Raw genomic sequence first — 25,602 nt, forward strand, 5'->3', positions numbered from 1 at the left:
CCACTATGTTTCAGCCACACTGACCTTCTTATCACATCTTTAACATGGATACTGTCTCAGTGAGTTCAAACCAAAAATATTCCTCCTCTGATCTTTGCTTCATTGGCTCCTTTCTAGGAGCCCAGTAATTTAAGTTAGCCACTATCTCACTCTAAATTGTAAGACCTTATTTTAATTATTTTCTTTTTGTACATGATATATATTCTTATTTATTTAGCTTGTATGTTGTCCATCACTGCCTAAAATAAGGTAAACTTGATTCTTCCTTGTGCAACAATCTTTTTCAGTGCTTACTATAGTAAGAAATAAATATTCAGTAAAACAATAAAGTTTTGTATAGAAATTAAATATGATGTTAATACCCACTGTTGCAATAGCGTCTGATAATCTTTTTTTTGAGACTGTAAAACTGGCATTATCTGACAAGATTTAAAGTAGAAATGCCCTTGAACTACTAATTCTACTTCTTTCAATCTGTCTACTTGCTTAAATCTATCCTTCAGTTATGGTCTCATAATGAATAAATAAATAAATATATATATATATATATATATATATATATATATATATTGTGTGTGTGTGTGGGGGGGGGGGTGTCAAGCCAACCCTGCTTTTATTTCAAGAGATTTTCTCCATGGCTGACAGGAGCTCAGGTTTAAGGATACAGGAGTTCTGCTCGGCCCCCACAGCCTTGAAGTCCTCTAAAAAGGCCACCCCCACATGAAAGTCAGGAGGGCTGAGGGCATCAGCCAACACTCTTTCAAGGCCAGGTTCCCGTCCTCCGATAACTTGTGTGCTCTGGAAGCCAGCAGCTCCAATGCAGCCAGTCACTCTGCAAGGCCTCCAGGATGAATTCACGCAGTACCGTGAGCTCCCTGATGTGCCGTGATCTTAGAAGATCCACTGGAGGAGGCAGTGGTCTGGGGAGCTGACTCATAGCAGTGTGTAGGTGTATTTTGCATCTCTCTAGCTCCTCCTTCTGCACTGCCTTGGTGCACACCACGCTCAGCCCCTCCTTAGCCTCAAACCTGAGCCTCTGCTCTGACTTGATCTTCTCTGCTGTGAGGTTGAAGAAGACCCAGCAGGTAGAACTGAGAGGCCAGGGGTGAGCACGGGAAGGTCCGGCGCTGTGGGTCAGGTGCTCCACACCAGCTCTGGGTGCAGCAGATGCTCCTGGTGCCTCTCCAATTTCCAGGGCTGGAACAGGGCGGCCTTGCTCAGCATGCAGAACTCTTCAGGGCACTCTTGATTGGAAGCTGGAAGCATCGCCTTCTGGAAGCCACCAGCCTCAAAAACTTATGGGTCCTTTCCAGGCTGTAAATGCATTCCTGAAACAACTTGTTCTATAGCTTGATCTCCTGGTACTTCTCCTCTGGATGCAGAAGGATATTGTCCAGGTATTGGCGATTGTATCCATACCCAGGTTCACCCTGTTGCACAATTACTGGGTCAGTGAAAAAGTGGAGAGAGAATGATCCATTTGATGTGGGCATCCCTCTGGTCCTTCCTCACAGTGATCCCTGTGAGTGGGCGGGTGAAGTACACTCCAGGCTCAGCCATGGGTAGAGGATTCTTTGGGCTCAAGCACCATGTTGGTGCCTGGGGCCTCCAGCCTCCCATTCAGAGTTCCTTCAGCTCTAAGTTCCTTTCTCACCTGGCTCTGAATGGAATCCTGTGTTGGGGGTCTCAGGGCCCTGAGTTACTTATGCTCAAGTCAACTACAGCAGCTGCTGCCACCATCTGTGCCTTATCGGTGGGTCCCCGGCTGGAGACTATAAAAGAAATGTGTACTAATGATATATCATTTATAGCATCATTGGTAATTGTGAAAAACTGGAAACAAACTAAAAATTCAGCAAAAATATAGTGATTAACCATACACTACTTGTGTCGCATTGCATAGAAGACATCAAACAAACGACACCGCTGATCATAAGGCATACCATTATATTTATAACATCAAGGGGAAAAGAAGCTCTAACCAATTACAATTATAAAATAAAATCAATTATAGATCATACATAAACTTCAGAGATATAAAACACAAAAAATCTATATCTTAGAAACAATTAAATATAGTTTACCAGAGGAAACTTTAAAATACTGAATTGTTTCATATATTTTGCAGTTGTTCTAAAATAGTTGGGTGTGTGCATGCATGTGGGTATGTGTGCACATATATGTATAACAAGTTGTGTACTGCTAAAATTTTGAGAACTGACTTTTCCCCTGCCATTGCACCCCCATGACTTTTCCCCTGCCACCCCCCAAATCCCTATTTATAGTGTTTGTCAATTTCATAGTGTATATATTTCCACTATGCCTTATTTCAAGCTACCAACATGATGTGACTTATGGGGATTTGGGAAAAGATGCACACAGTTGGATTTGTAAGCCAGTATGAGACAGCTCCAGCATACTATTGCAAATAGTTATGGATACAGTCCAGGGCCTTTTTAATTTTCTATGAATGTATCTATGTATCTATCTACATGCATATATCTGTGTGTATTTATATATGTATGTCTAAATATGCATATGTATTTTTTAGAAAAAGTCTGTATATATGTTATGGAAGTTGGTATAAATTTGGAGTTGTTTTTTTGACAGATCTCTGTTTAACAGGCACAACACGCTAGGATGTCCCCTTTTCATCCATAAGATATATTGACCGTGGTTGCCCAAGGCAGCCTGAAAATTAGTGATTAGTAGGTTTCTCTCAATTATGGTCATGAACTTCTCCTCCCACCAAAAGAGTTGGGTGCTTAACAACATTCTATTGTTCCCAAATCTGTTTAAACTGGTGGCACATTTTCTTATAATTGGTTCATTTATTTAACAATCAGACATGTTTATAAAATGTGAATGAAAAAGAAACAGCATTGTTGTTTCTCTGAAAACAAAATTAAGTAATTTTATGCAATCTAATGATGTCAAATTAAAAAAAAATCATTGCTCTCATTTTGGGAGGAGACAAAAAATAAATAAAATTTGGGGATATATATATATATATATATATATAAGGTATATACATTATATGCATATATAAAAGTCTAACAAGATTCTGCATTCAAATTATTTTTAAAGGGTTCTTAAGTACTCACTTCCCTTACATCAGAAATGGAAGTCAAAGAAAATGTGCTTCATTCAAGAAAGTAATGATGTTAAGAACATAATAATAATCTTAAAGAAAAGACCTTGATTGTATATGGTGGCTTTGTAAAGTGTCAACGGAGTGCCAGGCTGTACTTGGTTCCTCAGAGTTCCCTTTCCAGTATGTTTCTGGTTAAGGTAGCCCACAAGAGACATTTGTGCACTAGGTTTAGAGGATTGAAGTAAAGCAGCAGCCATATTTTTTTTTTTTTTTTTATGCTCAGAAGTTTGGGTCAGTGTCATCAGGTACTTTTATAGCTGACTCAAATTGTCAGTCATTTGATGCTTACCTTGTCAGCATGGGGTTGCTGCTGATCCTACAGCTGTTCCAGATGTTCTTTGATCCTCCTTCAGATTCTGACTCTTGAATCAAGGGTGGGGTTAGCTCCAAGATGAAGGATGCCAGCTTCTCCTGAAGGACACCCACATCATCAAGGTTAAACTTAGTGAGAACTGACATGGCCTCCAATCCTTAGGTGAGTTCCTGTGTATGCTTGTAGGGTTCCTATTGTTCACACTTATCTTCTGTTTCCAACAGCCTGCCTTGAAGAAGTCAAGTCCCAGAGTTAGACATGAAGACAACTGGTATACTCTATTTCCAAATATGATATAACAAACTCAATTTATTTACCTATGATTCCCATTTTAACTGTTTTTTTGTCCTATTTAACTGAAAACCACTGATCATTACGACACCAGATAACACAGCTTCTATATATACTCTAATACTCAATAAGGGTCATGTCAAGTTGGAAAAAAAAACTTCACTATTACAAAGCTGAAGATTGTACAAATTTTATTGAGAAAAAAAAAACTTTTATAACACCAATTTGGCAGCATATATCTTATCTTCAGTATTAAAAAAACTGTATCCTAAAATCTAACACATTTCCACTATTTAACCTAAAAGGATAGTACTGCACCTAAAGATGTGTGATTTAGGACGTTCGTTACATTACCCTCAATTAAAACAAAAATAGAAACATCTATATTTCTGATAAAATAAGAAAATAGTTAAGTAAATTAGGATAAGCCTATATGATAAAATATTTAGAATTTTTTTTTTGCGGTATGCAGGCCTCTCACTGCTGTGGCCTCTCCCGTTGCGTAGCACAGGCTCTGGACGCGCAGGCTCAGTGGCCATGGCTCACGGGCCCAGCCGCTCCGCAGCATGTGGGATCTTCCTGGACTGGGGCACGAACCCGTGTCCCCTGCATTGGTAGGCGAACTCTCAACCACTGCGCCACCAGGGAAGCCCAGAAATTATTAAAAGAAGTGTCTAAACTGTAGGAAAATATCAGTGATATAATTTAATTAAATCATTAATTTAATATTTTAAATGTCAGTACTATGATCATTTAAAGAAGGATATCAAACTGCATTTATGGATATAATAACAATTTGTATATATATGTGCACTTCTGGGTTTAAGTTTGTGAATGAATAAAAGGCTAAAAGAAAAATATTTCATAATATCAAGATAATTTTATCTGTGAATGAGGAGATAATAGGTGATACCGTTATATGTAAATTCCTCATTTTGTAATTTTTTTAATTTTCCAATTCTATATCTCTATTGCGTTTACGATAAAATGTGTCGAACAGTTTTTCAAAATATACTAGAATAAAAGATACAGCATAGAGATAATTTTTTGTTTTTTTTTATAACAAACCACTGTCATGTGTGACACAAAATTATTTTATTATTATTTCTTCAGGCCTAGGAAATATTATGAAATGTGGGTATTTTAGCATCTCGACAGCCTCATTTTTTTTTTTTTTTTTTTTTTTTTTTTTTTTTTGCGGTACGCAGGCCTCTCACTGTTGTGGCCTCTCCCGTTGTGGAGCACAGGCTCCGGATGCGCAAGCTCAGCGGCCACGGCTCACGGGCCCAGCCGCTCTGCGGTATGTGGGATCTTCCCAGACCGGGGCACGAACCCGTGTCCCTTGCATCAGCAGGCGGATTCTCAACCACTGCGCCACCAGGGAAGCCCAGCCTCATTATTTTTTATTCATACTTATAATTATTGTCCTAGGAGTATACTTCTCTGTAAATTCACAGGAAAGATAAAATACCCTCAATCTACATATTTTACATTAAAAAAATCTACATATTTTTTTAAACTCTGGGATTAGTCATCCCTCCATAGAATTTTGGCACATCTCTCTAATCTCTAATCATCCCTGCCTTAACGTAAAAAAAATCTATGCCTCGTGTAACACTGCATCAGTGAAGTGCGCTTCCTCTCTTCATAATCATGCACTGTGATGGCTAGACCATGTACCTCAAACTCAAAACACTTGAACTTCCAAATTGCATTTTTCAGTCATATTCTCTTTTTCCTATGCTCTGAATCCAAATAGGTCAGATATTAGGTCATACCATTTTCTCATAGTCTACTGAGACCTTTTGGTTTTATGCATTTTCTTTTCTACAGTAAGACCCATGATGCACCACTTCAATATTTGTTTGGCAATATTTTGCCCCCTCTTCTTCATGAGTTTTCTACTCAGACTATAGGTCAAGTAAATCATCTTATCTCTCTGAAACTGTACCTAAATCATTCATCCTGATGCCTCTATCCTACCCATCCTGCAATGCAAATATATTAGCCTTAATTTCTGTCTTGCCATTAGCACTTCCTGACAATTATTTCTCTTGTCTGTAGTTTGATCATTCCCAAATTCCCTTCAAATTTCTTTTACTCAATGTCAAATTAATTGTTTAAGCAGAAGGGCTTTATATCCTATTTTCTCAAGAAAATATAATCAACAAAGTATAATCTCAAACTCAACCTCCAAATTAATAATAGTCTACATTCCTCTCATCTCAGGAAACAAATACCACATCTCTTAACCAAGACCAATCTGACCAATACTCTTGCTTCCCCTATAAGCTCATAACTACACAAATGTATTGCTAAATGTCCATCTCTCCCCATCTCTACCAATAATTTATCACTCCAAAACTTAACCACTTATAACAACACACTTTTATTGTCTTGGTTTTTGTGGTTCAGAAATCCAGTGTGACTTGACTAGGTGCCTCTTGCTCAGAGTATCTTGTGAGGCTGTAGTCCAACAACAGTAGAGCTTTATTTATCTCCAGGCTGGATTGAGTGAAGATTGGCTTCCGAGCTCACCCTGCTTTCTGAGTTATTGGTTTTGCTCTCAGAACCATTTTTTCTTTCTCATAAAAAGATGCATTTGACACTGAGTAGTTTTCCCAGCGTGCATTCTGACTGTAGAAGTTTTGGGGGTCCCAAATGCCTTTTTTTCAGTTCAATTGGGTGGTGATGTTTCTGTATATAAATAAGTGTTTAAAGGACGTTGTGGATCTTTTATAAATCTTCTTGGGGTTCACTCTATTAGACAAATCTCTTAGATAGAAGTCTATCTCTACTTTTGATTCCTGTTGAGAGGCTGAAGGGCAACCCCTTTAGAATTCATAGAGTCCCTATTGTTTGATTGAGAGTATCTTTGTAGCACACCATTAATCTCTTTAAAGGCCCTTTTATGTGACTGAACAGTACTCTGAGGCACCACCTTTGATCTTTTTGAGATCCTAATAAAAGATTTTACAGTCACACCTCTAGCTTCAGCTTTATACCATATTTTCCTCATAGTGCCCTGGATTTGATCTTTGCTGGAGACTTTTTTAAATTTTAGCACTGAATTTTAGCACTTTTTTTCTTCAAAGCCATCAAGTTCTAGATTCTTTTTTTAGCAGTATTCTCTCAACTTATTTCTTTCCTTTCACGTTTTACCCTAAATAATAAGAATAAACCAAACAGCACCTACCACAATGGGCTTTGAAATCTCCTTAAGTAGATTGTCTAGATCATTAGGCATAAGTTTTGCTTTCTGCATAAGTGCAAATGGCAGTGTTTATTAAATTTCTCCCACTATAACAATGATTGCCTTTTCTTCAGTTTTTAGTAATATTTTCCCTACTCATCCACAGGCTCCTTCAACATCTTAAATTCTGTGAGCAGAGCCTTCACAAAACTCCCTCAATATTTACTGCCTGGTTCCAATGCCATTTCTACATAGAGGTTAGGGGAGCATCCCAATTCTAGGTACCAAAATCTGTATTAGTTATCTATGGCTGCATAAAAATCACCCTGATCTTATTCTTAAAAAAAAAAAAAAAAAAAAAGAACATTTGATACTTCATAGTTTCTGTTGGTCAGGAATCTGGGTGCAGCTTAGCTGGGTGGCTCTGTCTCTGATCTCTCAAGAATCTGCAGTTAAGCTATTGGCTGAGGTTGAAGGTATCTCAAGAGTTCTCTCAGCTAGATTCTGCTTCCAGTTTCAATCAAAAGCTGCTTATAAAATGGCAGGTGGATGGCCATGAAGTAAACGGGCAAGAGAGCAAGAGAGAGCCCCTAAAAGGGAAGCCACAGTCTTTTTATTATATGATCTCATAATTGACATCCCATCCTTTCAGCCAAATTCTATTAATTAAAAGCCAGTCAATAAAGCCAGCTCACACTCACAAGGAGGAGGACAGTATACAACCCCTCCTTTTTTTCTTCTGTCCTGGTCCTGGATGCAGGAGTCTGGTTGAAGGGCCTCAGCCTGATCTGAGTGTAGGAGCCTGATCACCTCCTGTGGGCAGAGAACTCAAATTCTGGTTTTGGTCTGGTATATGCTTTCTGGTTTCTGGTAGGACTGAGTTCCCTTCCTCCCTTCCTGGAAGCCCAGGGAAAAGTCCTGGGCAGCTGCAGGTGGAAGAGACATCTGTAAGGCCACCCGTTTTGTCCCCTCTCCTTCCCCTCTTCTTTCAACCTGGCCTCCTTTCCTCCCTTTGAAATCTTTGAAGACCTGAGATATTACCACTTACTCTGTTATTACTCAGATCTGAAGTCCTGTGTCTCTGTAGGAGGTTTTCTGAGAGACTTCAATCTTGTATTTAAGGGAGTGTCTGATTAGGACAGCCAGACCTGTGTGTGTTTTATACTTTGTGTTCTGTGTTGTGATTTGTGATGGCCATTCTGCCTTGTGAAATGGGATAACCTTGTGTGGTCACCATATTGTTTAGACTCCAGAGAAAGTTGGTTTAGGTAAAACTCTTGAAAACTGGTTTGAAAACTAGTTGTTTTTGCATATACAGTTAGTAAAAGCAAGCTTGATCAAAGGTCTTTTCACAGTTCTGATTCTGACGGAACAAGTCCTACTAGGAGAACTAGATTTTCTCTCCTTGTGCCTTGAGACCAGGGCTCTCAGGAACACTTAACTAGGCCATCTCTAATTCCTGAGATTCAGGAAAAAATGGGAAGAAGCCTTTAAAAATTTTACTTATTCAAATTGTTATTTATAAACTAGTGAATTTTATATTGTGATATCTGATTCATGACTAAGTTTATAAAATGAAGCTGAATCTCTCATTGTGTCTGTCTAGATATATGTATGTCTCAGTCTATGTCTCTGTCTTTGGATAATATTGCTGAGGTTAACTTGTAAATGAGCTCTATTTAACAGGCTTAAAGAAAAGTAAGTGCTTAAAAATCAAACAATTCTAAATACAAGAGGAATTAAGCTAAATGAACTGGGAAATATTCAGTATTAAATTAATACCTGGTATAAATGTTTAAGTTTGTTGATCTAATTAATATAGACATCTTTAGAGTCACCAACATTAAGTATAATACTTTTATTGTACCTAGGTTTAATAGAAGTTAAATAAGATCTTTTTATATCTGCTGCAAGTTTGTCAGCAAGGAAAGTAACTCAATGTGAAGAAACTTTTAAGGAAGGAAAATGCAAATGAGATAAGAGCTTTGGGTAAACTTTTTAGGAATAAAATAACATACTGAACCATTAATTACTGAGCATTGGCTTCCTTTTACAGAGAAACAAAAGGTTTAGAACTATTAATAGATATGTTTGGTGCCACACTGAGATATTTTCTATAAGAAAGCACATTTTTCAAGAAATTATTTGGATTTATGTTTACCAATCTACAGAGTGTTGATATAAAGGATAGTTCATGGTTGCTTAAGGAAAAGAGGATGTGTATTTTTAGTAAAGAAGGTAAGGAATGGAATTGCATTTTATTAAGGGAAAAGGAAGTATGTCTTACTTACAGGTAGCTGTTTCTGGATGGAAAAATAAAGTGATGGATACAGAAAGTGATAAAAATGTTTGTGGAAAGTGGACCCCGAGAAAAGAGTTCTGTGCATGGTCAGGATTGACTAAGTTCACAATAAATTTAATTGAGTAACGGAATTTTAAAAGTAAGCAGTTGCAAAACTTGAATTTGGCTTTTCTCTCTCTTAGGGGGACAAGATTTCTTAAAATGTTGAACTGTGTTTGATAACAGATTTCAAGTTTCTTTACCTTTTAAGTGATCTGTTCTGTATTTGCCTTTGAAATAGTTATTGTTACTTTGGTTAAATGAATAACTATTATTTCATAGTGACCTCTCATTCTATCTGACTGAGTGTTCAAAAGCCTTTTTGATATTTTATTGACAAAACTTCCTAAATCAAATTATAATGAAGTCCTTTTGACCTCTAGATAACTTTGGGATGTTTCAAAAAGCCCCTGAAACAACTCAAAGAGAAATATTAAACTAATTAGGTTCATTTGGTAGTTAAATTACATGGGAACTATTGTCAAATGAGTAATAAATTTTCTTAGGTTATCTAGTATGGTAAATGTTACTAATATAGATATCCTAGAAATTATATGGAGTTCCTGAAATTCCGATGTGTCCTGGTAAAATGTTATCAGTCATAATTCTAGTTATTATCTTAAAGTGTTGTATGTAACAGCAGTAACAAAGTTTCTTTGTCAATTGCATTGTAATCAGATTTAAATGTGCCTTCTTAAGTCTTTTTTCATTATAGACAGTTACAGTTTCACTCTAATGCCTTTGCAAAAATGCTTCTTCTTCAAGAAGATTTATAAAAAGGACTTTAGAATAAATACAAGTTTCTGACTTTCAGACCATAATGCTGAACTGGGTAAGAAACTGAAGATTTCTAATGAAAAAACTGATGGTTTCATAAAGGTGTTAACAAAAAGGATTAGTTACACAGGACTGAGTGAACTGGTGAATATGTTATAATTTTTATGACTTCTATCTGAAAAATTACCAGTTTAAATCTGTTTTTTCCAGGTATGTGGAAACCTTCCCCTCAAACTCATTGTGCCTTACAGAAATTTGGTAAATTATACTTTTGTAAGCAGAATTGAAGCATTTATCTTTTTCTCTCTATCTGCTCTCTCCAGAGATTGGAAACTCTTAGGTTCCCAGGAGCTTTGTCAGATAAATTAGGAAGGCTACCACACTAGCAGGTACAGAAATCCCAAGGTATTTTGGAGACATCAAAAGGGAGGAATTCATCTGCATCTGTTATGCAAAAATCTGTGAGAAGCCCTTGGTGTGACTTTCCTAGCCCTGAGAGGTCTTTTAAAAGTCCAAAGAGTTTCAGTGAGTAAAACGTCTATATGATCAATTACAGTTATATAAATCATCAGGCCAATTATTGAGACCAGACTTATTTTGCAAACAAATTAGTCTTAATTTTGTTACTTTTGGTAGAAAAGAGGGTAATTTTAGAGAGAAAAATATTATGTTTCAAAGAATGTTAAAACCCAGTTTTGTTAACAGAGATCTGTATTTACTAAGACTCACCTCCCAGATAGTTCTTTCTTGTTATGTTATATTAATATAAAAGTTAATTGAAAGACTTTCTAAGTTTGTTTCTGAAGATTATTTTAGTAATCTATCTTTGGATGAAGATCAGATGCCCCACGACCTACAACCGCGGGATTATGCATACTAGAAAAGACATAATTTAAAAAACTATCTCCAACTTGGACCAAAGGACCCTTGTCAGGTACTTTTAACTAGCTCATGCACAGTGAAACTGAAGGAAATTGACTCTTGGATTAATTTCTGCTCACAAAGGCCCCTGCACTGGACTGGCCTGTAGAAAGGACAGCTGGCCTCAAACTCACCTTAAAACAACGCTCAGAGGAGAAACTACACTCACACTAGGATGAGAAGAAGACAACATCAGAAGTAGACAGCTTGCCCAAGATCCTCTACCTGACTTGTATGATCATTTATAATGTTTTCTTGACTTCTTGGACCCTTGCATATAAATCAAATGTTTTCCTGTCATGAGCACGATCCTATGCTAGTTTTAAAATCAATCCAATTGTTGGTTTTGTGGCCAGTTACCTGTGTCTAGTACTTCAGGGTTACCTTGGTGAATTTCTCCACTCCAAGACTCTTATTGTTTGGCCCTGAGGAAATTTACTTTAGAAGAAAAATTATAGTCATGTTCAGGTAGCTATTGATATTACTAGGTAGAATCCCCTCACCTGGCCAATTAATAATGCCTGCTCTGACCCTGCCCATAAATATGAGTTTTCTTCAATTACTCAAGCTCAATCAGAGCAACAAGCAAAGTTTTAACCAAGGAACAAGACCTCTCACAATCATGGGATGGATTTATGTAGTTAATACCAGGCTATGGTAATTTAAGTTTAAAGGCATCTCTATGTTGGGAACAATTAAATAATACTAAGGATAGTCAGTCTAGTAATACTAGGAAACTGGGTTGGGTGCCTTATGGAAAATGCCAATATATAATTTTTCTTAAAGATAAGGAGTGGTACAGAACAGACTAAGTCAGACAACGTGGGATATACTAGGCTGCACCTAATGGAAGTTCTTGACTTATATTCTTGCTTATGATCTTATTAATCTGCTAGCTATATTGTTTTTTTATATTGCCTGTTTTACAAAATTGTTGTTTCTTGCATTACCAAATGTGTGACTGAGCCTCGGATAAAATGATGATATGTTCCATGTAAGATTAATGATGGTAATAGTGTAAGTCTAGATATGGGAAGAAGCAACAAGAGGGAATATTTTCCTGGACCATAAGAGACTAGATTAGACAGGTGATCCTGAGACATTTTGCCTACTCGTAAGGCCTAGTCCAATAATAGCAGCACATTGAGTGGCCTGTCAGTGAAATCTCTGCCAGACCTGGAAATAAGCATTCCTAGCACAGTGGGATGAAATGGTCATGAAACGCACCCCAAAACTATAGTCAAATTCATGACCCTGAAGGGGCTCTGCCAACTGAAAATTGTCATCTGCCTCTGCAAGTATTAAGTCAATGGCCACTGCTGCCACTGACCTTCAACACCTCCTGAAAGGGATTCAGGGTGGAGATCAGGAATGAGACACCCTGTGCTCTGAGAAAACCCAGTAGAACAGGCCTTCAGAGAGTGAGATATTTTCAGGAGATTTTATGAGCCCAAACTCTTGCATGTTCTCATACCTAGAGAAATACTAACATCATTAATGGTGACATCTGCTTTGGCTATTAAGGAGAAAATTACAATTAAAAGTCAAAATGGAGTAGATATGGTTCAATCATCCAAGGAAATAACTAGGTGACACTATGGGTGTGATTTCAGACAAGTCCTTGTATTGCTGAAATTCACACATCTTGTAGCCCTCACCCCAAATTTTGATCAAGTGGAGAGAGACTTCTCTATGAGGCAGGACTACACCCACTCTCAGCAGGAAGTAGTTATGGAAGAAAGAGACCTCCGCCCCAATTCCCAAGAAGTATCTTTTTTTTTTTACATTTTTTAAAATATGTAAATTTATTTATTTTATTTTTGGCTATGTTGGGTCTTCATTGCTGCATGTGGGCTTTCTCTAGTTGCAGCAAGCAGGGGTTACTCTTCATTGCAGGGCACAGGCTTCTTATTGCGGTGGCTTCTCTTGTTGCAGTGTGCAGGCTCTAGGCATTCAGGCTTCAGTAGTTGTGCCTTTCCAGCTCTAGAGCACAGGCTCAGTAGTGGTGGCACATGGGCTTAGTTGCTCCGTGGCATGTGGGATCTTCCCGGACCAGGGCTCGAACTCATGTCCTCTGCATTAGCAGGTGGATTCTTAACCACTACACCACCAGGGAAGCCAAACCAAGAAGTATCTTGATTATGAAGTCTCTCAGGGGGGAGTTGTTAGGGGAAACACTGACCTAAACCACTCTCTCTGGTGAGGCAAAGGCAGTAACAATTTGCATGAGTTATTTTATGACAGGAGATCCTGGTAAGGAACATGGAACTAACAAGCCACCGGCAACCAGAAGAATACAGGAAAGGTCAAAAGGAGAGAGGAGACGCCAGTCCACATGCCCTACCAACATCCCAGAAGCCTCCTCGCTAGACTCCATCTTGGCTGAGCAGTTGCGCCGCCACCAGAAAGGGCCCTGAGTCAGAATGATTGGCCAGAGACAACCCAGAAACTAATCCTATCACCACCATAAATCCCGAGACTGTGAGCCACATGGCAGAGCAGTCTTCCTGGATTCCCTTACCCTCCTGCTCTCCTCCCGGGCTCCCTTTCCCAATAAAGTTTCTTGCTTTGTCAGCACATGTGTCTCCTCGGACAGTTCATTTCCAAGTGTTAGACAAGAGCCCACTCTCGGGTCCTGGAAGGGGTCCCCCTTCCTGCAACAGTTTTATTTTTATTATTTATAATACAATATTAAATCTTCAGTGTGTATAATTATTGATACATATAGAAAAATATATATGTACATATTTTTTTCTCTCTTCCTAATGTCTTTGCTTTGATTATACCATGAGTGTCTTTATTTGTTTACTTATTTTCTTTACTCTAGAAATATATTCTGTTATGGTGTATAATTGTTTGGCCACCTACTGCAACATTGGCTCACATTATAAAGATATTTGATCATTAGTCCATACAGTTATTTCATGCATGAGAATTATCATTTTTAATTTGGCAGCAGTGAACCAACATCTCAGCATGTGTTCAAAACTGCCACCTCCAAAGAGCAATAAACAGAGTTGACTAAGTTGATTAAGACAATAAAACTATCAGAACTGCTTCAGGGCTAACAAAAATGCTTACATCGACTCATACTGTCTATAATTTCTACTATTTTTTTCTATTTTTCTTAATGACAGTAGTGCAAGCTACTAATTCAGGTTGTAAATTAAAATGTACATAAAGTGATAATGTAGTTAATAAATTTAAGAAATTTTCCATAAAATTTTAATTATCAAGATATTTCAATGTAAAATGCTCCATAATAAGATACTGAGCTAAATATATTCAAGTAACAGGCGTTCAGTCTTCATATTCAGAATACCACGACTATTAGGAATGAAAATGAACTGAAATTGTAATTGGCAAAAAAATACACAAGTTATAAAAGTAAATTTTGCCTCTTAGCTTCAAGGACTGTTATCTAAAACTACACTCCCTTTTGGTAGCATTTCATAGTACAGAGTGAAGTAGGAACTTTGTGGTTATCCAGTAAACATAGTTTATTTTCACAGTTAAATTACTCAGTTCAAGGGGGAAATTGGCATTTCTCATTACAGTTATGCTTAGTAATACAGTTTTGATTGACTATTGTTTATTGATTATATTTGCAAATTTCAGTTCTTCTTTATTATTTTTATTTTTGATAAAGAAAATGTTAATATAGTACACACAAAGTTTAGAAGATCAATTTAAATAAGTATAAAAATTGGAAAAAATATTTTGCTCCATGTATACCCAAATATATTAGGAATTCATCAAATTTCTTTTTTTTCCTTCTTTGTAAACTGAAATAATTTTATAATCAGTATAATAGTAATAAAATGAAAATTAAATGAAGCAACCAGTATACATGTTATGGAAGTTTCCAGTCAAAAAACACAGCATGATAATTCTATTAAATAGAAATGTGACATCATTTGTAAAGAATTGTTATTAGAATAATTTGTTTTGCTTTAGTTGGTCTTATTTCTAAACCATAGTTCTCAACACTGACTATAAATTCAAATCACCAGGGAGATTTTCACTCCCTTTTTTCAAGCTTTATTGAGGTTCAATTGACAAACAGGAATTTTATATATTTGATGTATACAACCTGATACTTTGATATTTGCATACATTGTGAAATGATCACCACAGTCAAGCTAATTAACATACCTATCGCCTCACATAGTTACCATTTTATTTCCTTTTTTTTCTTGTTGTTGCTGTGAGAACACTTAAGACCTACTCTCAGCAGATTTTATGCATATAGTACAGTATTGTTAACGGTCACCTTGCTGCATATTAGATCCCCAGAACTTATTCTTCTTGCATAATTAAAACTTTCTACTGTTTGACCTGGAATGTTTTTAAATCCACAGATACCCAGACCACTAAGACCAATCAAATCAGAGTCTCTGAAAGGAAAGCCCAGACATCAATAGAGTGTCTATCAGAAGCTTCAGAATAGAATGTCTATTAAAATCAATAGAATGGCTCTAGAAGTTTCCCAGATAATTCTAATGAGCAGCTATTAGAGATAGTTTTTTGCATAGGCTCTTCAACTTTTCAATATCCTACCATCTGTGTATTAATAAATTAGATATAAACTTAATTTTGTATGAAATAATGTGAAATCAAGCATTTAAATATTACTTTTTATATTTTCTTTTAGTTTGTTTTTCTCTTATCCCAAATTTCTTTTTACGTTTATTTTAAAAATGAATGACAAATCATATATATATTCCATAGTTCAGCTTTAAGTTTTTATAATTTATAGTTTTGTTGTTTTCAGCAGTGGAACAGATACTCCAAGATATTCGCATTAAATGATATGACCAGACATTGATGAAATCAGATGTTCTGATACTCAAACATAAAGATTTTTCAAAGGTCCTATAAGTTGTGAGCTCAGTCTTTGAAGTTTCTGAGGCTCTGGGTGATATACCTGTCAACTCAGAGAAATTTTTGTTTAACAGGGGGAAAAGTGGCTTCTGTGCACACAGGTGAGTTTAGGTGAAAATTTAGTTTCTTTTATTTATTTTAAGTGCTAGTTTCTTCCGGGTTACTAGGATTGAATCCAGCTGAACCTGGGTGAATTCAAAGGCCATACTCAGCAGAGGCCATAGTTTCTGCTAGAATTACAACTAAAAAGATAAAATATAGTAATGTAAAACTCTCATTTTTAGGACAGGGATGGTATAAAATATTTCTGCTTTGTGATTTGCACCATAGTTTGGAAGCAGGTGCACAATGTTTGGAATATTCCTGCTGCTGATTTCTTCTTATTAATTTTAATTAGGAATAATGCAACATTTAGAAAGTTGGGGATTTCTTGAAATAGGAATTGATTTATTGTGAAAGATTTTTTGAACACAAACAATATAGCTAGTTCATATTTGTCGAGGTATATTCCATAATTGATATATAATAATTTCCTTAAAGTTAGTAATTGGAAAGTGACACAAACACAGCTGAAGTATTAAAACATATGATTTTAAAAGAGAATCAGAAAATGAACTCATCCATCCCAAATATAAAGTGTACATTATGTTGTAATAAATCACAGTCCCTACGGGAATAAATAAAAACTAGTCGTTGTCCTAAGAGTTGTTATACTTTAGTTGGCACACAAAGAAGAATAAATAGGTCTAGGACATAACATGCTAACTGATGCTAGAGAATTAGAATGCTTATTTCTATTTGGACTATATTTCTAAGTTTAAATCTATATGTAGCCATATTAAGTGATTGGGTTTCAGGAAGCTTTTATATACATATTTGCAATTATTTATCTGGCTAAGGCCTGGAAAAAAATACAAAGAATGTGACAGCCATGATGATAATTTATTTTTCCAAATTGTGATAATTGACAATATTGATTTTTTAGCACTGACCTCTGTTAGAGTGGATGGAAGTAGGCTACAAAAGTAAGTGCAAGAACTATAGAGATCTTAGAAACTTAGTGAAATAAATGAAGTTGTTTGTTCCTGTAATTGTTGATTTTGTAGTACAAATTTAAGTTTTATTCAGGTAAAATATCTTACATTTCATTCATAATCTGAAAGCTTTGGACAAATGTTTTTAGTGTTTTACCCCCATTGCCTGGACAAAAAGTAAAAAAGCACACTATTGGTGTATTTTTGAATTAATAAATACTGAATGTATTAATTTGGCTCCATAATTCCTCTTTTCCAACAAGTTAGTACTGTTCATGTAATTACTATAATGATGTTGTAACCTCAATGTTTTTACCTTATGGTTAAAGCCCCTTGTGTTGAAGATGGGATATACAGCTTTCCTTTAAGGCCATAATGACCTCTTTACTGAGTAGGTCATATGATACAGGCAGGCATCCTTATCAAGCTTTGCTTGTGTAGATGTGGCTAAAGAAATCCAATTTTATTCAGTCACTGGAATGTGAAGTGCATTCCAGATGGATGAACCTGGAGAGCAGAACGTCTTCTTATCCCAGTACCTTTTTGTTTTGTTTTGTTTTGTTTCGGTACGCGGGCCTCTCACTGTTGTGGCCTCTCCCGTTGCGGAGCACAGGCTCGGGACGCGCAGCGCAGGCCCAGCGGCCATAGCTCACGGGCCCAGCCGCTCCACGGCATGTGGGATCTTCTCAGACCGGGGCACGAAGCCGTGCCCCTTGCATCAGCAAGCGGACTCTCAACCACTGCGCCACCAAGGAAGCCCCCAGTACCTTTTATATCTTACTTTCTTACTATGACAATTCAATCTCTCAAAGACAAAATTATTTTTTCTAGTTATGAATTCATTGCTAAAATCTTTCAGGCCATTGGTAGGAGAAAATAAGCTGGAAAACTGCACACTTGGAGGATAACAAATATTAAAATTTGTAGTCTAGATTTTCTCATCAAACATTTGAATGGCTACTTGACATTTAAAAATCTCTGGCTGCAAAAATGTTGACAAAACACCCCAGTTTATATAAATATAGGCCTCCTAATTTTACTTTATTGATTTTGCCTCTATTCTTGATATTGTTATAGTGGAATCTTTCTTACCTGCCGCCCATCACTTGAAGCCTGTGTACATATTGCCAAGCTGTCTGAAGTTATAAGCAAACCCAAGTTTAATACCACATTAAGAATCACAAGGCTTCCCTGGTGGTGCAGTGGTTGAGAGTCCACCTGCCGATGCAGGTGACATGGGTTCGTGCCCCGGTCCGGGAAGATCCCACATGTTGTGGAGCGGCTGGGCCCGTGAGCCATGGCCACTGAGCCTGCGCGTCCAGAGCCTGTGCTCCACAATGGGAGAGGCCACAACGGTGGGAGGCCCGCGTACCGCAAAAAAAAAAAAAAAAAAAAAAGAATCACAAAATGATATTTGTGTTTATAATTTTCTTCAAAACTGACTTAAATGTTTTTATACAATTATTAGAGTTTAACTCCTCTAACTTGGGAACAAACAATAGCATTTTTAAAGATTAGATGTGAATGAATTTATTCATTTGATCAACAAATATTTATTGAGAAACTATTTTAAACCAGGCTCTTTATTAAGTACTAAAGGTAAACATCCTTAAGTAGTATGAGTGTCTTAACAATCATACTATTAGTCTGGAAGAATATTTTATCAAAAATGACCCATGGACCATCTCTTTCAGAATCCTGTGATGTAATAATTTAAAACTGATGATTTCTGTGTTCCACCTGAGATCAAATGAGTTATATTATCTGCTCGTAATTCCTAAGAATATCATTTTAGCAAACACTCCAGGTGCTTCATGACATAGGAAGAAAACCTTTTTGTTTTGGTCCCAAGTTTGTGTGGTTTTGAAAAGTAGGCTCATATTAGCCTAGGGCCTTATTCTATCTTGAAAGAAGACTGGACCAAGAGAAGAAATAGAAAAAAATGGCAAGCTCCTGACTGTGTTAAAAGTTTCATTTAAATATTTCTGTTTCAGGCTTCACAAACAAAATACCAACTCTAGCATTGGATCTTATTTTCTTCTTTGAATATTATTTCCTGTGAAAGGGTTCTGGACTTCACTCAGGTTTCTTCTCCAGTTTTTAATGTATGTGAGTTCTGCAGGTGAATTATTTTACTGCTAATACCCAAGCCCAGATTGATCCAGTATGGTCCATTACAAATCCTTAGTAATCATGGAGTAATTGTTCAGCATATCATTAGATTTTGTTTTCATAATTCTAACAATTGAAAAATCTCATCAGTTGATGCCTACCAAATATTGCAGTGAAATTGATACTAATCCAAACAAATACTGTTTTGTAGTCCTGGGGAAGCTGAAAGTTTTATGGGTTCTAATGCTCCTCAATGAAATAAAATGACATTTTAAAGGAAGGGGATCCAAGTATTCACAGTAAAATATCCTTACCATATAGTTAAATGAAATTATGTGCTCAGTGAATATTCACCAGAAAATTAACATTTTCTAAGCAACTGACCAACTTGAAGGAAACAATTTTATTTTTAATTAAAATTGTGGTTCATGAGAAAAGTATAGTCAGGGAATAAGGGGTGTTTGTGTATGTGTGCGTGATATGCTTCTTGAACACAGCAAACAGTTTGACACATACAGAACATTCTGTTTAGTCTTAAGACACAAGAAATGACATTAGAAGGATGACATTTTCAGGCATAACCCTTTAGATGTATGGGGTTCAGAATGAAGACCAAAGTATACACGTTCATTTTTATTGAAAGTTAAATTTGTTTTAAACCTGTTGTGTGATGTAATTGTAGATATTCAAAGATGATTTATTAGATGCTTCATTCATACAGCATGAAAGACAAGAGGAGGGAAACAACTCATAAAGACCTTCTAAGTACTGCTTAGTGAGCTCAGGTTACTCCTGGTAATCAATCCCGATGCCTTCAGGGACTTCATGACCACATAAATATGGACTCTGTTGGATTATAATGGCTGAGTGGACCACCAATGCAAAAATAGCCTTTGTTCTGTTCTATAGTATAGTTCATCAACTGCCAACAGCCATGACTGACCTGGTGAATAGCTAATTATTTATTAATTTCAGATTCTTCCTTAATTATACTCCTTTTATTATTCCATCTCTAAGCCTTTGGATACATCATACTCTTCAATGTATATTTAATTGGTTAAACTGTTAAAACAGTTTCTTTCCTAAAGAATCATCCTTTGCATCACTAAATTCAGTCCAAAAAATAATTTATTGACAAAACACTTCTTTTTCACCTAGACAAGACTTCAAGTAAATAAAGAATAAGATAGTGAAGAAAATTATATTAAAATTATTTGAATATTTGTTGGCTTTTTATAGTTGACTTAGTAGTTATTATGTATAATTTGTTTTCCTACTTAAAAATCCCTGTGTTTCTAAGTCACATAACTGAAATTTTTAGAGGACTGTGTCTTAAGAAGGTTATTATGTAGGTGACCTAATTCCCCAAGGGAATGAAATTAATGCAAAGACCAGCAAAATCTTTCTCAAGCAATTCTGCAAAGAGCTTTATAAACCTGACATATACAAATAATTATAGTAATAATTACAATGGTAATAAAAGTAGCTAACTCTTATTTAGGTCTTAGTATGTCCCAAAGAGTAATTTGCATTTTTAGATGTGTATACTTTATTTTTCACAGCAAAATCCACAAGATGAGTACTATTATTATCGCCATTTCACAGGAGCGAAAAGTAAGGCATAGAGAGGTAAAATATTTTACACAAAGTTTTACACAAAGTCAGACATCTAGTAATTGGTAAGGCTAGAATTCAAACCCAAGCTATCTGGCTCCAGAATAAAATTTCAAATATTGGATCAATCACCATTTGTGAGAGAGGAATCCTGGAAAAAAATGAAATAAAAAAAATGAAATAAAATAAAATATTTGGTTCTTGCTAAATGGCAAAGACTTTGAATTCCTTTTGAGTTAAATACAAAAATTACATAGTGATTTATAATTAAGAATTATGATCTGTCAGCTGGTAAATTGGTTAGGTTCTCCTGTAATTTTGACAAAAGCAAAGAATTGCAGACATTTGAGTTGTTAAATATTTGTTACCCAGTCATTAGGCTCATTCACTCTCATAAGATTGATACCAACATTTAGAGCCCTCACTGAGAAACAACGGCCTATAGGAAGATTAGGAATGGTGGTAGAAGGGTAACTGTAGAAGAGGAGGTGAAGAAGTTTGAGCCAAGTGCATGAGTATACTTGGGCAGATCAAATTTAGGAAAGAATATCTGGGGGAAGTTAAGGATCTTCACATTTATTCCATTAAAGCTATTCATGTGTCTATATTTATCCTTTGGAAAGTATTCATGTAACCTGGGTAGTGGGGGTGAGTACAAACAAGTAGTCTAATATAAAAGTTGTTCAACAGAAGTTTCATTTTCACGTGGCTTCTCCATCACCACATTAAAACAAGTTTTTTGTAATCCTGGTAACCAGGATAGGTCCAGGTGTAAATTAAACTTTGATGTGATTTTTTTCCCCCACATACCATTCATGTGTATCCTTGATCTGTTTTTTGAAGAGCCCAAGCCCTTCATACCCTCTGCTGTTCTGGGCATTAATGGATTAAACCCCAGCTTCAAAGGAGAATACATGTTATAGAAATTTTCAGCCAACTAATCATTGTACTAGAATTAAAAGTCATGATTTGTTTTGAATTTTTCTCTAAATAGCCTTAACTTCAAACAAGTATTTATCAGTAATGAGCTAATTGTTTTTAAAGATTTCTACTGCAACTGTAACAATAATTCTGAATTCAGAAATCATTTGTTACTGCATGATAGTGTAAAAAATGTTTTTCATTTATAAAATGGGTTATAATAATACCTAACCATAGATTTGAGAAAATGGAAAAAAAAAAAAAAAGAAACAAGTGTGTCCATCCTAAATTCCTCCTTTAATTTTCATGCCCATGCTATAAATGTGAAAAAGGGAGAGGCCCAATACATGGTGTAGAAACAGATGTACTTAGGCATAACTCTGGTAAAGGAAGTGGTGATTTCTGTTGAAATTAAAAATTTGAATTTCTATAATATTTCAGAAAACAGTGTTTTCTCTTCACATGATTTAGAGTTTTGGAAATCATCTGGTCCAAACTCTGCATTTTATAGATGAGGAAAATGAACCTCAGTTCAAATAGCAATTTTGTACAGAATAATTATAAACATATGTCTCTGGATTCCTGAAAGATCTGCACTATCTTATAAATATTTTTATCATCTCTGAAGATATATATGTATTTAAGCAATATAAAAAGCAAATAAAAACAATGAGATACTACCATGTATCTATTAGAATGGCTCAAATCCAGAGCCCTGACAATACTAAATGCTGGTGAGAATATGGGAACAACAGGAACTCTTATTCATGGCTGCTGGGGATGGGTAAGTGGAGCACAGAGGGTTTTTTGCAGTGAAAATACTTAGTATGATGCTATAATGATCAGTACATGTCCATATACATTTGTCCAAACCCATAGAATGTACAACACCAAAAGTGACCATAATGTGAAATATGGATTTGGGGTGATTATGATATGTCAATGTAGGCTCATCAATTGTAACAAATGTACCACTCTGGTGGGGAATGTTAATAATGGGGAAGGCTATGCATGTGTGGGAAGGAGAAATACACAGAAATCTCTTCATTTTCCTCTTAATTTTGCTATGAATCTAAAACAAAACTGCTCTTAAAAAAGGAAAATATCTTAAAAAATTAAAAAAATAATAAATTGTGTCCAAAACTTATAAGGAATTCCTGAAAATCAATGAAAAGACCAAAAAAAAAAAAAAAAAAAAGAGACAAGGATATAAACAAAAGGGAAAATCTAAATACCAATAAATAACTTAAAATATTAAAATATTTAATCTCTCTTGACAATCAGATAAACATATTAAAACAGTTGTTAGAAACTAATCAGGTTAGCATATAGTATATTAAAATTAAATTATATTCAATTGACTTTGAGAAGGAAACTTTTTTTTTCATTCCTATTATGTCTGGTATGGTTCCAGGTGCTTTATCCTCATTGCCTTTCTTCCTGAAGTCTTAGAGTAAACTAATGAATGAGTTTTGTCATCTTGATGATACAGATGAGCAATTTGAAACTCAGAACAGTTAGGAATTTGCCAAAGAAAACACAGCTTAAAATTCTAATCAGTTTTCAAAAATTATGTTGAACTTCGGAGTCTAATTTTTCTGTTTGGACATGTGTATGTATATGTGTTGGCCAAATGGAAAGGTACAATTTGGTGAAAGAGAAAACTTTGAGCCCATATCTTTTTTTTTTTTTTTTAGAACAAGCACTATTTATTCAGAGCTGACTCTGTTCAGCAAGGTAGTCAGCCACAATCATTTGCATTTGGCAGAGACTCAAAGACAGTTAGAGGTGTAGGAAAGCTTTCTGATGGTAAATAAAAGGAAGACATATGATCAGAGGTTGTGAATTGTGGAAGCTGGAGGTAGCTGTATCTTGTTAATTCACAAGGATAGAGACTGTGTTGTAACCACCTTCATATTCCTAGAACCTGCCATAGCAACAGGAATAAGGTTAAAAATTGAATAACCCAGAATTGAAAGACTGGCATCGTATTTTTATATTTAAAATTTGTAATATTTTTGAGAAGATGTTCTCAATTTTAGAAATATATTACCTGATTCATCAAAAGTAGTTTTAACCTGCTAAAATGTTTGGCGTACACAATACACACACACACAAACTAGAATACAGCTCTCCAAGCTAGTGGTTATGAAAATAGATAAGACAACTATATCAATGTAAGTGGCATATTTCTTCCAATATATTTTGACATGTAGCTATTTTTACCCCAAATAATTATATCAGAACAAATCAAGTTTCTAGCAGCAGCTCTTATGCAAAATGAAAACACAGCTCATTCTTTCAATCAAGCCTTCATCTTGGCCTGGGGGGGAAACACTATTGAGAAAGCAGAGCTGTTAAAAGGAACATTCTTCTGTTGTATTCTGACTATTAGAAACCAAATCAGCAAAACATCCAGAAACCATTACAAGTAAACAGACTTCATGCAAGAAGCCAGTTTTGCACATTGAGGACAATAGACTTCTATAATACATGTTCCAAAATTTGAAAGGAAAATATAAAGAAAATCTTAGCTATCAAAAGAAATACTGGATGAGGGGTAATTCTTGGAAGCAATACCTAGGTCAAAAGATATATTCAATTGCTAAAGACACCAAAGATGTTTATATAGAATAATAATTATAACGAGTATAAAATTTAACCCAATTCACTGTCACATTCCTGTTCGGTAAGAGTATCTTCTCACTTATTTTGCTTATGTAGCCCTTGCTGGTGACAATAAGTTTTAGTATACTAATAAATTGATTTAGTCAGGGTTCATTAAGGAACTAGATATCACACTCAGTGAGTAGTTTGAGGAGAGTTTAATTTAGGGATTTTTTTTTAATGTCAGCAGAATTTAAAAAACCAACAAGGCATATTTTGGTACACCAGGGCTAGTCGAAGAGGACAAAAGGAAAGGAGCTTTTGGAGAAGGACATAGCCCACAGAAACCTAGAAATGATGAGATCTGAGTCTCTGGAAATTACTTTGGGTAAAGAACCAAAATCTTTTTTTTTTTTTTTTTTTGTTGCAAAACCGTGATGCTTTATTTAGGGTGAAAAATCATTCTTTTTAAAGATACAGTGGTTGAACTTTCAACAAATGCATCCTTAAAATGAGTATAACAAAAGCAATACCAAGCATAAATTACATTAAAAGATAAATCAGGTGGAAATAGAAAATTTTGACTAAGTGCCAACTGCTACATAATGTTGCTAAGACTTAAAGAATACATTTACATTTATTTAGTAAGGATTAAAGGCATCTCTGTTTGTGAAATGTCAATTAATAAGGACCTGCAGTTTTTGTTAGTGAGCATGCATTTTAATTGTTTCTGTGGAATTTTAATAATGATTAGATTGTCCTTTTAACCCGACTACTAGCCCTCAGTCTCCAGAGTAGCCTGAGATAATACACAAGATAGTTCCTGCAGTCTTTTTTTTTTTTTTTTTTTCTGGTAAATATTATATATTCAATATGAAACAGGAGGAAAGGGGGCAGGGCACAACCTTTAAAAGAATTACATAGCCCAAGGACACAACATAAACTGATTAGAACAAAATAGGTCCAAGATGGCGGACGAGTCTACTTCCACTAGACCTTGAGCCTCAGTATACACTCATTGTAACACATCAGCAAGCTAAGCGACACACCCACAGGTGCCAGGACAGTTCCAAGGATGACCATAAAGGTCAAAAAGTGGGCGGTGGCTCAATTCCTAGAAATCCCCACCCCTTCCCCAAAATAGCTGGAATACTCCTCCCACTCATCAGCGTATGAAATTACTCACCCCTATAAAACTAACAACCCCATACCCTGGTGCTGCCCTCGCCTTCTTTTTTTTTTTTTTTTTTTTTTTTTTTATAGGTATACCTGGATTTAATTCTCACTTCTACCGCTTGGTAGCTGGATAGCCTTAGGCAAGTTTCATACCTCCCTGAAATTCACTTAATTCAGTCTGTAAAATGGCATAATAACTTATTATAGCATCCTTTTAGGAATTTTAAATCAGTTCTTGAAATAAAAGTACACAATATATAGACA

At 35.7% G+C, this 25,602-nt stretch overlaps 1 pseudogene; it reads right to left on the reverse strand.

The window, feature by feature from the left end:
- Positions 1-618: 618 nt before the first annotated feature.
- Positions 619-3,613, reverse strand: LOC101288969 (UBX domain-containing protein 6-like; annotated as a pseudogene).
- Between the last annotated feature and the right edge of the window lie 21,989 nt (positions 3,614-25,602).

This window comes from Orcinus orca, chromosome 4 (genome assembly GCF_937001465.1).
Source record: "Orcinus orca chromosome 4, mOrcOrc1.1, whole genome shotgun sequence".
Taxonomy (NCBI): domain Eukaryota; kingdom Metazoa; phylum Chordata; class Mammalia; order Artiodactyla; family Delphinidae; genus Orcinus; species Orcinus orca.